Below are 12,377 nucleotides of genomic sequence, written 5' to 3' on the forward strand. Positions count from 1 at the left end.
AACAATTTTAGTTTTATTTGTAAAGTGGAGTAAATAATATCCTGAGTGAAGTAGGCAGCATTTTAGCTGAAGATGCTCAGGAATCAAACTTTTGAAAAAGGCCAATCAGCTAGCTAGTTAGCAGTTACCATCAGTGGCTTGCAGGAAAAAAAAAATTACAGATGATATGTTTGTTAAATAGATAAAAAGAATAAGCAGTTTAAAATGGGTGAAAAATCCCAGGATCTATTGTGACCTAGACCAGAGGTGCCTAACCTTTTTGGAACCAGGGACCGGTTTCCTGGAAGCAAATTTTTCCAGGGAGGGGGGCGGGGTGTGTGGGGTTCAGGCGGTAATGTGAGCCATAGGGAGCGGCAGATGAAGCTTATAGCTGGCTTGCTTGCGACTCACCTCCTGCTGTGCAGCCCAGTTCCTAAGAGGCTGCGGACTGGTACCCATCCGAGGCCAAGGGGTTGGGGACCCCTGACCTGGACACTCAAAAGCAGACAGTTGACCTTTGATTAAGCCCATTTTCCTGTGGAGTGAGCCATAAGGGGCTCCAAGACACAGTTTGGTTTCAATGTTTCAGTGTTCACAGCCAGAGGGCAAACTCAGAATGTCTCCTCCTCTTGCAAAAACTGGACCACGAATGAGAAGTCTTTTTTTGAGTAGCCCTTCACGCACAACATCCCTGCAGATCTGATGGGCTTGACTGCCCAGAAGGATTGGGCTCTTCGTGCTGGTAGCAGAGCCTCATGCTAATCCCAGATCCTTAGCCATGAGTGTTGCTCCAAATCCGCCCTGATAGTAATCAGCAGGTGAACTCCATCCATCACCCCAGGTACAGGATTGTAAGTGTCACTTGACCAACATCGTCCTAAGCTCGTATTTAGGATTTTAGCCAAGAGTTTTGGGTCAAGCCCTAACCTGAGTCCCAGATTCATAGCTTCAGCAGCTCCAATCCTACTAACACCTAACAGCAAGTGTTTGCAGATCTGCGAAGCCTGGCCAGTCCCAACAGCTCCACGATGCACCACATGGGAGCCCATGCACCACAGCAGCTCAACCCCTCCCATCCTAAATGTGTGGTTGCCAGACCGAGCCGTTCCCACACCACCAGAAACAGGGGCATCCGAGAAAACTGCTCCCATTTTCTCAACTTCTTTGGCCAATTCTCTCAAAACCATAGGATCAACAGTACTGGAATCTATTAATAGTCTTTCTTCACTTTTTTTTGAATTCCATTTGCTAGAGTATAAGCTTCTAGCACATTGATGCACTGTAATAATTCTGTCACCTTTTTCGGCTACATCCGCTGCAGAAGACACTACCGGGTTCACTTGCATCTAGAAGCTCTTTGCATGCATCAGGGAACACATCAGCAATAGTGAGTGGCTAGCCATGTTTCAAGAGCTCTTTTGCCATTGGATTCCCCACGTTGCCTACTCCAGTGAATCCAACTGGAGTCTTGGAAGCTACTGACCTAGAACACAGAGCTGCAAGGCTGGCCACCGACGGCTGCTGCAGACGACTCCCTGTACCAGAGGCCGGAGGTGGCTCCACGGAGACGGAAGGAAGCTGACACGTTGCCCGCGCCCCTCCTTCCCATGGTGACCTCCTCGACTCCCGGCTCACCCACTGGCTGCTATAGGGTGCGTGGTGCGGAGGGCCGGCTCGGCTGTGGCGATTCTTAATACCTCTTTGTTACTAGGTTACACATACAATTTCACCTAGTGAGCAATTTAACAGAAGGAATTTTTTTCTACGGCATTTTTGTGGCACAGCAGATAGAAGCGAGGTCACTATTTCTATGAAAAACTGAACTAAAAATTTATAGAAAGTCATGATTCATTCTACAAATATGCTGAGTCAAAGAAATGTGGAAATTGGTGCGATGGAGGAAGAGCGCTAGACTTCCCTGATGTTCAACTGGGACCTTTCTTCTGGTGTCAGAACATGGTTGTGTAACTCCTTTAATCCCAGTGGATTTTCCAAAAATTCCAGAATCTTCAGATTTTGGTAGCCCCTGTTTACTGCCTTTGCCCCCCCATGCCAAACCCCCACCCCACCCCGCACGCATTTATTTTTTACCAGTTGTCCTCCGGGGTGCTTTTCTTTATATAGTTATTGCAACAGTTTGTTAGACTACTGACCCCCAGTGCAAATGCCCCTCCCCCCCCCGTTTTCTCACCCTGTGTAGTTTTGTTCCACCTTGACCTGGGTTTGGTCACATGACTTGCTTTGGCCCAATGGCATATCAAGAGCTGAAGCTTGGAGAGTACTCGTGCTTTAGGGCTTGTCCTCATGGAAACCTGACATGTTAGGAAGCCTGGCTAACCTAGTGGAGAATAGGTCCAGGCCACAGCCAGCACCAATGGCCAGACATGTGAAAGCAACCAGCCCCAGTCCAGCAACCAGAGGATGGCAGCCTCAGTAGTCACCTCAGGTGAAAGCAAGATAGATCCACCCAGGGGATCCCAGCCCATTCTGCTGATTCACAAATTTGAGGAGATAAAGTGCCTGCTGTTTTAAACCACCAAGCATAGGAGTAGTTCATCACACAGGAAGAGATATAACTATCTTCACTGTTAGATTCTCTTCCCATTTTATACCATGTTTCCCCTCAAACGACTGTTCCTTTATCCAAGATTCTAGAAAAGAAATAACAACTGATGAGGCGGATAGAGCCTTAGCATTTTTTAAAAGCTTTATAAACTTTTAAAATAACTATGTTAATAAAATCAATATTTATTTGATCACAAAATTATTTTCTTCAGTTGCCTTAAGAAGTAATGCAGAATTGTACTAAGTTTATAAATCTGGAGGTTCTAAAAATGTGTTATTCCTTGGATTCAAGTCCTAGTGTACTTTATGTGGGCATTCACGTTTGCAAAGTGATTCCAGGAAATTTGCGATTTCATTTTACAACTTTGGCCTAAGGAGTCTTATGATATTTTACCTGAGAAAAATAATATATTAATTCCACTTTCAGCTATTAAACCCATGGCTTCCTGTATTTTCTAAATTCCCTATCAGTAAAGAAGACTACGTATAGCATACAAGACTGTCATGATTAGGAGGAAGGTAGTACAGAAAGAACCTGTCAAATTAGGCATTGCCCAGTCATGTCAGTATACTAACGTGGGGAGCCACAGGCAGCTTGAAGCCTGGAAAAAAGACAGATACAATGTAATGATTATCCTAAGGATCCGGATAATGATTCCTATGATTTTGTTGTAAATATTAATGGCAGAGGATTCTGGGGAAATGATGGTGGCTACAGAGAAGATTTTTATCCCTGAATATGCCACCCCTCCCCTAAATACACAAGCCCCCACCCCCACAAAGAAGAAAGAAAAGCATCTAGGATAGCAAGATCAAAAACCCACAGAAAACATCTACAACAAGGTGTCCACATTAACTGCAACATACAGCCAGGTAGGAACAAATCAACAACAGGAAAAAGACCTACATATGTGTATCCCAAGGTGTGTGGGAGGAAAACGAGGGAAGGACTCTCTCTCTCTTTCAGGAGAGCCAAAGGTTACTATGGTTCACGAACTCACTGAGATTGAAAAACTCACTGAGAACAGCGGCAGAAACCGGGAGTGAATGTTGCAGGCTCCACTTTGCAGCTGAGTGCAAGAACTTTGAAATGTTCTGAGGATGCCAAGTGTTCTGGGGTCTGTGAAACCTTGACACCTATCAAACCAAAGCACCATTCCAGAACAAATCCCCATACTCAACAAGGACAAGAAAGAGGAGCCCTGGGCAGAGGAGGGCCAAGGAGGAAGATTTTAGAAATTTTAAGGTCATTTTTTAAAATTATGTTGTGAAAATAATAGAAGATAGTGAGCCCTGGAGTTCTGAAGCTAGAAATTATATTCTGATCTATGATTCCCTCCTAAAGTGGAAACTTATTTCATTTAAAAATGAGTGACAGAAGAGTATTCCACTCACATCCTGTAGAAAATCAGTGAGAAAAAAAAAAAAAGAAAAAAGAAGGGTGAAAAGAAAGTTCCAGCAAATCCTGAAAACATTACAGAAAGACACGTCCACAGAACAAATGAAATTTATTGCCTGATATTGCGGAAAAAGTAAAAGAAATTTTAAAAGGAATAGAAACTGGTTTTAAGAAAAACATAAAAGAAATTAGAAAAATTCAGAAATGAAGTGATTGGAGAATAGCAAGATTTGAAAAGGTGAAAAAATTCAGTAAGTAATTTGTTTAAAAAAAATCATGTCCCGAGAGAAGGTTAAACTAGAAGGAACACAAGTTTGAATAAACACAGTGGATAATGCCTCCTTGGAGAAATAGCTGATTTCAAATCCAGCATAAGAAACGAACAAGATGTTCCTGTTACACCTTGTCATACAAGAGAGCTGGGAAGACTTCAAAGACTACTGTGGTTGTGTGGAAAGGACTCAGGAGCCAACCTGAACAGGATCCGTGAACCTAAGAGGGGACAATCTCCGCATCGATATTTATAACAACCTCACTGAAAACAACAACAAAGAAAGAAAATACCTCATTAGTCATCTTCGGAAGCTACTTTGGAGTCAACCTTTCTCTCTCCTGTTTTTTCTTTTTTTGTAAAACTGGTAAATAAAATAAAAGAAACATTTATTCTTCCTTTCCTAATTAAACTGTAACTCAGGGCAACCAAGTAGTTGATGAAATCATCTTCTAGCTAGTAAATGAATAATAATCTAATTAGTAGAATATCACCATTTGGTACCCTTAAGAAATTAATGGATCTAGACATTGATCATTAATGGCCGCAACGTCACAGTAAGACAGACACTTTATAGTTCCTTTTGGAATTCATCAATATTATCTATGAAGTAAACTTGACACAAAATCACACCTGAATTATGTCAGTGCTCTAGATCTATCTACCAACTGACAGTAAATACATGGGCCAAAGGAGCATGATAAATATATAAGCATAAAGGGGATGCAATCAGCATAATCCAGACAGTTGGGAACCCTACTGGATGAATGCTTTGAATTCAATGACAAATACTTGCAAGAAAAATGAGCAAATTGAGTTCTTTTAAACCTATACTTTAAAAGAAATTGTGTTTGGATCAGCAATCAAATAAATAATGGTTATTAAAATAAAAATACATTTATAGGACAATCAAGGAAACATGAACTGACTGGCTATTTGTTGATATTAAGGAATTATTATTATTTGCGGATGTGTGATAATGACATAGTTGAGCTTAAAAAGGGCAGTTCTTGCATTTTAGAAATATGTATACTGACGTTTTCACTGAGAAAAAGAAACCTGGGATTTGCTTTAAACTTGCTGGGGATGATGGTGGTAGTAGTAAGAGAGGGGACAGAGAAAATCTATTGGCCTGAAATGGACATTTGATGAGAACAATTGAGGAAAGTTTCTACTTCTTTCTTTTTACTCCTGTAGATGTTTGAAATGTTCCATACTAAAACATGTTTTATAAATGTAGATGGCTTGCAATTTGCTCTTCTGAGCTCTCAGAAGGCAAAAAGCCATTCTTAAATTAGGAGCTTTCTTCTCTAGCCAAGAATTCTAATGATAATTGTGTCCCAACTGGCCAGTGCACTCAGATTGCTCTGAGATCTGTTGGTGGAAAAAAATAAAGAGGCTCTTTAGTCTTAGAAGAAAACAACAAAGAGTAAAGGCTGCTGCTAGGTCTAGGGCAATAGTGTAGTATCAGTATAAGACAAAATATTAGTTTCTTCCAAAATCCACTTGTTACTACTGTGTATACTTTTGCAGCAAAATATCTTTTCTACATTGTCAGCATTAAAGTAAATTTACTATTTAGGGGGCATTTAAATTATCATATACTCAAAGCCTAGAAAGAATCCCCTAGGCTGAAATGACATTAAATCTTATTTTGGCCATTGTAGTGTATTCTCCAGTCCTACTTGCTTTGTCTATAACTGTCCTAAAAAGGTGTGAGGAGATCTGCCAATATTAATGCCAGGATTCAAAATGAGTTCTTTGCAGCTTGCTTCCTTCAGGATCTTCTGCCCTCAGACCCATGTATTTACTTAATGCCTCAGATTATTGTATATGTCACATCTTTCCAACTAGAAGACAAGCTCCTTTAAGGGCAGTGACTAGTCTCATCAACATCGAATTTACTCCAACACCAGTGCTTTCAAAATGTGTGTTGCTTAGTATATGTCTGACTGTAAGAAGTTATAGAAACAATTCTACTCTAACTAAATAATAATGATACTACTACTACTATTTCTACTACTACTGCTAATAAAATGTATGAAATAGAGTATAAATGAGAAAATAAAGATAACACTGGAAATCCCAGACTATAAAATGAATGATCCCAAAGCCACTTGCCAATCCATTGACTGTAAACAGTTACTTGTGAATTGGTCAACATTTAAATGCATAATTGAGAGAAGGGTTAAAACAAATTTTATTACCAAAAAACACAATTTTTATACCTACAATTTTTGAGCTCAACTAACCTGTATTTTTAACAGAAATAGATGAGATTCCAAGTATTCATTCAGGTTCCTAAATGATCCATTCCCTATCTTTCCTTATGAAACAATCAGTTATAACTCTAATCATTTGTCAAGGATTCACCAATCTCTACTTCCTTTATTTTCCAAGGTTTGGTATCATTACAAAATTAAGTCCTTTGGCAGAATTTAATAGTGTCAAAATCCCTCATCAATATTATTCACTGGGATAAAATAATATGAAAATTTTAAAAACACTGACTATGTGCTGAGAAATGATCCTTCAGTGATTCACTCAAGGTGGAGACTAGCATTCAGGCTACACCTGAGGTAGAACTTGAATTCCAAAGTGGACCTTTAAACCACAACTCATCTTCTCTTTTTAAAACCATCAGAAATAAGCCTGTTGCCTGACCTTTGACATTCTGCAAAGAGACCATATTTACATCTTTTGCCTCTTTTAACTCCCCTAGTCCCCTTCTCTACTTTCAGAATAGTGATTCCCAGATAAGTACAATGAGTTCAAACAGTGTGGTTAAAGGGGTAATTAGTCTGCTCTGCAGCCAAGTTACTCACAGAATAAATAAGTTGGCTTTCACAGTTGTTAGTTTCTTCCTGGGCTTTGTTTAGAGGGGTCTCAGCTCAAGCAAGCAGCCTGTCAGCAGCCTGAAATAACTCTGTGGAAATCTAATGGCATATATGTAAAATATGTCTATGAAACCTTTTATGCAATCTTAGATGCATAATTTTACTACTTCTTTAGGCCTGGAAAAGGATATTCAGCTACAAAAGGACAGAAAAGAAAATGTGTATAATGCCTCATGCCTGCCTCACACCCTAGAACCTTATTTTACCCCTGTTTCATCAGAAAATGATGTATACTGTAAGAAACATTTTTAAAATTATTTGATCAAATATTTAAGTGCACTAAGTCTCTGTATTTCTTAAAGCAAATATAGTTACCTTTCTGTCCCTTTCTAAAAGAAAGCAAAAGATACAGTTCTTTTTTCTTAAGACTCAGGGTTTATGGATATTAATTATTACACTATATTGACACCCAGACATGTTTATAGGAGGCTTTTGAGACATACAGAGCTATTTATTCCCATACCAAATGGCACTTCTTTTTCCTCTGCCTTCTGCTTGTATTTTTTCTGTTGTGATTATATCCTACTGAGGCTGCTACATGTCTTTGTTTGATTTGAGGTTCTAAAGGTAAGACTGTATAGTCTCCTTGCTACAGAAGAATAATGGGTTTTATGACTGTTTGCCTTCAGAAGCCTCCTTTTCCACTCATTCTCATTTCATATCTATGGTGAGGTGTCTAAAACAGATGAGTTAGTTCTGAACTGGTGACATATAAATCAATTATTATTTGATTCATATTCAAAGCAGCTCCTCCTAAAATAGTGGCCTTCCTGTCTGTGGGATGTAGTCTAACCTACTGCCTGGATCTACACCCACCAACATCCATATTTTGTCTATTGTTACCTTGGACACTTGTAGGAACTGAGTGGGTTTCTGTTTCTATAGTGTCCATTGACAGACAAATGAATAAAGAAAATATGGCACATATGTAGAATTGAATGTTATTCAGCCTTAAAAAATAAGGGAATCTTGCCATTTGCAACAACTTGGATGAACCTTGAGGGCATTATGCTAAGTGAAATACGTCAGAGAAAGACAAACGCTGCATAATCTCACTTTTACGGTGTAATCTAAAAAAGCTGCTCTCACAGAAACCGAGTAGAATGGTGGCCGTCAAGGGCTGGGGAGTGGAGGAAATGGGGAGTTGTTGGTCAAAGGGTATAACCTTCCAGTTATAAGATGAATAAATCCTGGGAGTCTGATGTACAGCATGGTGACTATAGTTAACAACACTCTATTGCATACTCAAAAGTTTCTGAGATAGTAGATCTTACATGTTCTCATCACACACACACACACACACACACACACAAAACGTAATTAATTGTGTAAGGTCATGGATGTGTTAACTAACCTTATTGTGGTAATCATTTTGCAATATATACATGTATCAAATTATGATGCTGTACACCTTAAACTTATACAGTGTTATATGTCAATTACATCTCAATAAAACTGGAAAGAAGAAAAAGATTCAAATGGAGAAGGGTGAGGCTGGTAGAAAAAAGCCACTGCCTTGAGCAGTACCGAGGTGGGCGGAAAGCCATGGGGCTCTATTAGCACTGCTGGGGAGGCTCTGTTCCCACGTGTGGGGAGGGGGTAGGACAGCACAGCTGTGATCCTTATTGCAGACCCTAGGCAGCCTCAGGCAACTTTTCAAAGTTAGATGCTGAAAACCAATAAATGAAATTATAAGGAAGAATTACATAAATGTCTTTATTCTACTTCTGGTCCTCTTGGCAACTTTTTCCATCTAAAAGCTGCGCCCTGCAGTTCTCAAAGCAGGAACATTAACATGGATCAGAAGTTTCCAAACTTTTCATCATCAACCCCTACACCAAAAGAAAAGTTGAAATTTTATGACCCCTAGTATATGAAGTATCTTGTGTGTTTTTAATATTTATCAAGAGAACATTTAGCGGTTAGCTATTATGTGCCAAGAGAAAATAAAAATAAGACACAGACTTTAAATGCAGACTTTGTTCCGGTATTCTTCTTCCTTTTAACTTCAGTATAAGAACTATTGAGCTATTTGCTGTCCCAGTAAGGGGATAAGCAGACGATTACAGAATCCTGTGATCTCTTCCCAAGTTTGCAACTATAGGGTTGGTCCTAGAATTGCTCAATAACTTTGTATTTTGATTTAAGGGGAAACTAAAAGAACTTCCTGTCCCAAAGTAACTCTGCTTTGCGGAGACTGGAGGTGCCGTGCAACTGACTTAAGATACTGTTTATTTGTTTAAACAGTTAAATAAGTAGTTTCTATTTAACAAGTGAGCACAAATTTTCACAACAGTACCTACCCCATGACATAACTCAGACGAAAACTCTGAGGGAAGGGAAAACTAGATGGGCAAAAAGTCCAGGTTCCATCCACTGTACATGGGATATTGATAGGCTTGTAAAACTTACAGAGGTACCTGGGGGTACCCAGGAACCCTGGGTATTTAGTATACAGATCAGCAAAGGATGGTGGAAAATAAGATGACACCAGGTCAGGGGACAAATTAAGCAGGTGAAGCTGGTCCTTTATATTCTTTTCCCTTCTGATACACCACTGCTCGTTCATGTCCAGAATATGTTCTGTATCCTCAGTAGACCTACATACACACACACACACACACACACGTGTGTGTGTAGCACATAAACATGCACGCATGCATGCATGTACACATACGTGGAGTCCCCAGTCTTCTCAGTTAAAATTCAGCTTGTAGTAACTAAAGAAAATTTATAATGCCCTATATTTTATAGATTTTAAAAATACTTGCACTTTAATAGAAAACTTTTAATGTCTGAAAATCCCTTCTGACGAAGGAAGTTATTTCTGATATTGGAGGTTGACAGTTTCACAGAGAAAACTTCAGGAGCACAGAGACATGCCTGACCCTCTCCCCACGCACCATCTGGGGAGAATTCACCAACACAGAGGCTCAATCCCTCTGCTAAGTCAAAATCAAGTATACCAACATCATTATTTCACAGAGAATACCCTACCTCATGTTAGGCATTCATATGTATTTTATTTGTTGAAGAGAGGAAGAAGATATAAAGGAGGGAATCATCCAAAATTACAGAGTACACCATTTAAGTCAATATAGATATTTAAATTTAAGGTAAAATTAAATGATAATTTGAAATTATATGTGGAGTTTTATTTACTAAAGAATATTTTGCAAAGTTCAACTCCTATTTGAACTTATATTTTCAGAGAAGGTATTTGGTCCAAATGAAGAATACCTTCAATTATTGTTCTTTTATTGCAAGCAAAAAAGGATTTATACTTCTTTTCATGAAATATGGTTGTTTGACAACAGAAGGATAAATATTTTATATTTTTAGAAACAACAGTCAGGCTACTGATATTCTTAGTTAGTTTTAATAAATCTGAATGCTTCTTATCATCTACTCTTTAGCTTGTAACTGAGGAGTTGAATACCTCCGGGAAGATATGTGCTCCAGACCCGTAAATATGCAGTTCACAGAGCCCACCACCAGAGGGCAATAAAGAAGTCAAATCTTGAAACCATGGAGTGAAAATAGTGGGAGTTTAAATAAAAGCAACATTTCACAGTATGCTTTTCTGACCAACGTTATATCTAATAACTTAATGGATTGTATGTACATGGATTCTGACACTTCACTGGTCAATTTCTATGAAAAGGGGAACGTAATTGGAGTGTAGAAAAACAGTATACTTACATCTTAAAATTCCACCCCTACAGAATCTACTACTCACTATTGAAAAATGGTAAGAAGAATAGCTTTCTGTGTCTCAGTCACCAGTTAACATTTTCAAGAGTAGAATTTATCTTCCTATGATGCTCAAATACACAGGAAAAATGCATATCTAGGACAATGGATAAACTCTATATGACGTGTGAAAATAATTCTTCAAATGGAAAAAGTAAAAGATCTACAAGGAACAGTTTTATATGCATTAGTGTGGATATATACATAAAGAGGCTCTAAGAAACATAAAAATCACTTCCAGGAAGTAATTTTAGGTAGAAGAGAATTAACATGGATGAGGAAGAAAAGAGAGCTGGTTTTAAGATAGTTTCATTTACTTGGTTTTTTTGTGTGTTTATTTATTTGTTTTATTTATTTGGTTTTTGGAATATAAGGAAACAGTGGCTTTCACATCCGTATCCCAGTGGAACAAAGGGACTGAGGTCTATACTGGAGCCCAGCCATTGTTTGACTATCTTGTAATAATACTGGTGAAATACAGCCAAATCATTTGAACTACAAGCATCCTCTCTGACAATAATCTTAAGACATCAACATTATAAATTAAAGAAAGGAAAGAGAGAATACTGTTTTCTTTAGAGAGAAAATACAGATTCTGGATCAAATCAATAATGTCAGCAAACCTCATGGGTATAAAATATTCTGCTGCCTATCATTTAGATCATGCCTCTAGAAGAGGGAAACTGGGTGATAATTTCCCCAGATTTTATATTTAATTCAAATATTTTAGGTAAGAGGCATCTCTAGTAAAACAATGTATCATTGATTTTTTCCAATAGGATAGCTCACAGGAGTTCCTCTTTCCTTCTCAAATACATATGGGGAAATGGAGGTGGGTGTGGGTTAGAGGAACTATCTAAATAGAGCATAGTAATCAACAGTTTGTTTTTTAAAAATAGAAATTTCTATTTAAATTGTTTCCAGAGACAGGAACACACAGAGACAATTCCATGTGACAACAGTGGAAGAGACCAGAGTGATGCAGCTGCAAGTCAAAAAACGCCAACACCAGTGATTGATGGCCACCACCAGAATCTGGTTAAGACAAAGAAGGATCCTCCCCTTGAGGCAGAAAGAACATGGCCCTCTCAACACTCTGAGTTTGATCTTCTGGCTTCTAGAGCTGTGATAAAATACATTTCTGTTCTTTTAAGCTAACAAGTTTGTGGTATCTTGTTATGGTAGCCCTAGAGATAACAGTATTTGATTCCGGAGATGGCAACTGTATTCTGACTATGTAATGACTATTCCAAGATGATCAACAGACACAAAGATAAAGAAAAGCAAAACTGAGACTAAGCCCAGTTCTTTTTATTCCCAGAATAATAAATGATTTTTTAATTAATTTAGATCTCTTTGTCTAACCCCTCTGCTTTTCAAAAGACTATGTGTGACCAATCAAGTATTAATATGTTATACTTTCATTTTAATTCATCTCAAATTATTTCTAATTCCCCTTATGAGTTCTTACTTGACCCATGAATTATTTAGGAATATATTGTTTAATTTCCAT

General features: G+C 38.4%; 1 long non-coding RNA gene and 1 pseudogene across 3 annotated transcripts in view; one reads left to right on the forward strand and one right to left on the reverse strand.

The window, feature by feature from the left end:
• The window catches only part of LOC308619425, a 930,003-nt gene that overhangs the window by 395,109 nt on the left and 522,517 nt on the right, over positions 1–12,377 (forward strand). The window lies entirely within an intron of this gene.
• Positions 256–1,588, reverse strand: LOC308618785 (3-hydroxyisobutyrate dehydrogenase, mitochondrial-like; annotated as a pseudogene). The gene has a single exon. The product of its transcript is annotated as a 3-hydroxyisobutyrate dehydrogenase, mitochondrial-like (transcript).

The sequence above is a fragment of the Mesoplodon bidens genome, assembly GCF_964165515.1.
Source record: "Mesoplodon bidens genome assembly, chromosome: 6".
Classification (NCBI taxonomy): domain Eukaryota; kingdom Metazoa; phylum Chordata; class Mammalia; order Artiodactyla; family Ziphiidae; genus Mesoplodon; species Mesoplodon bidens.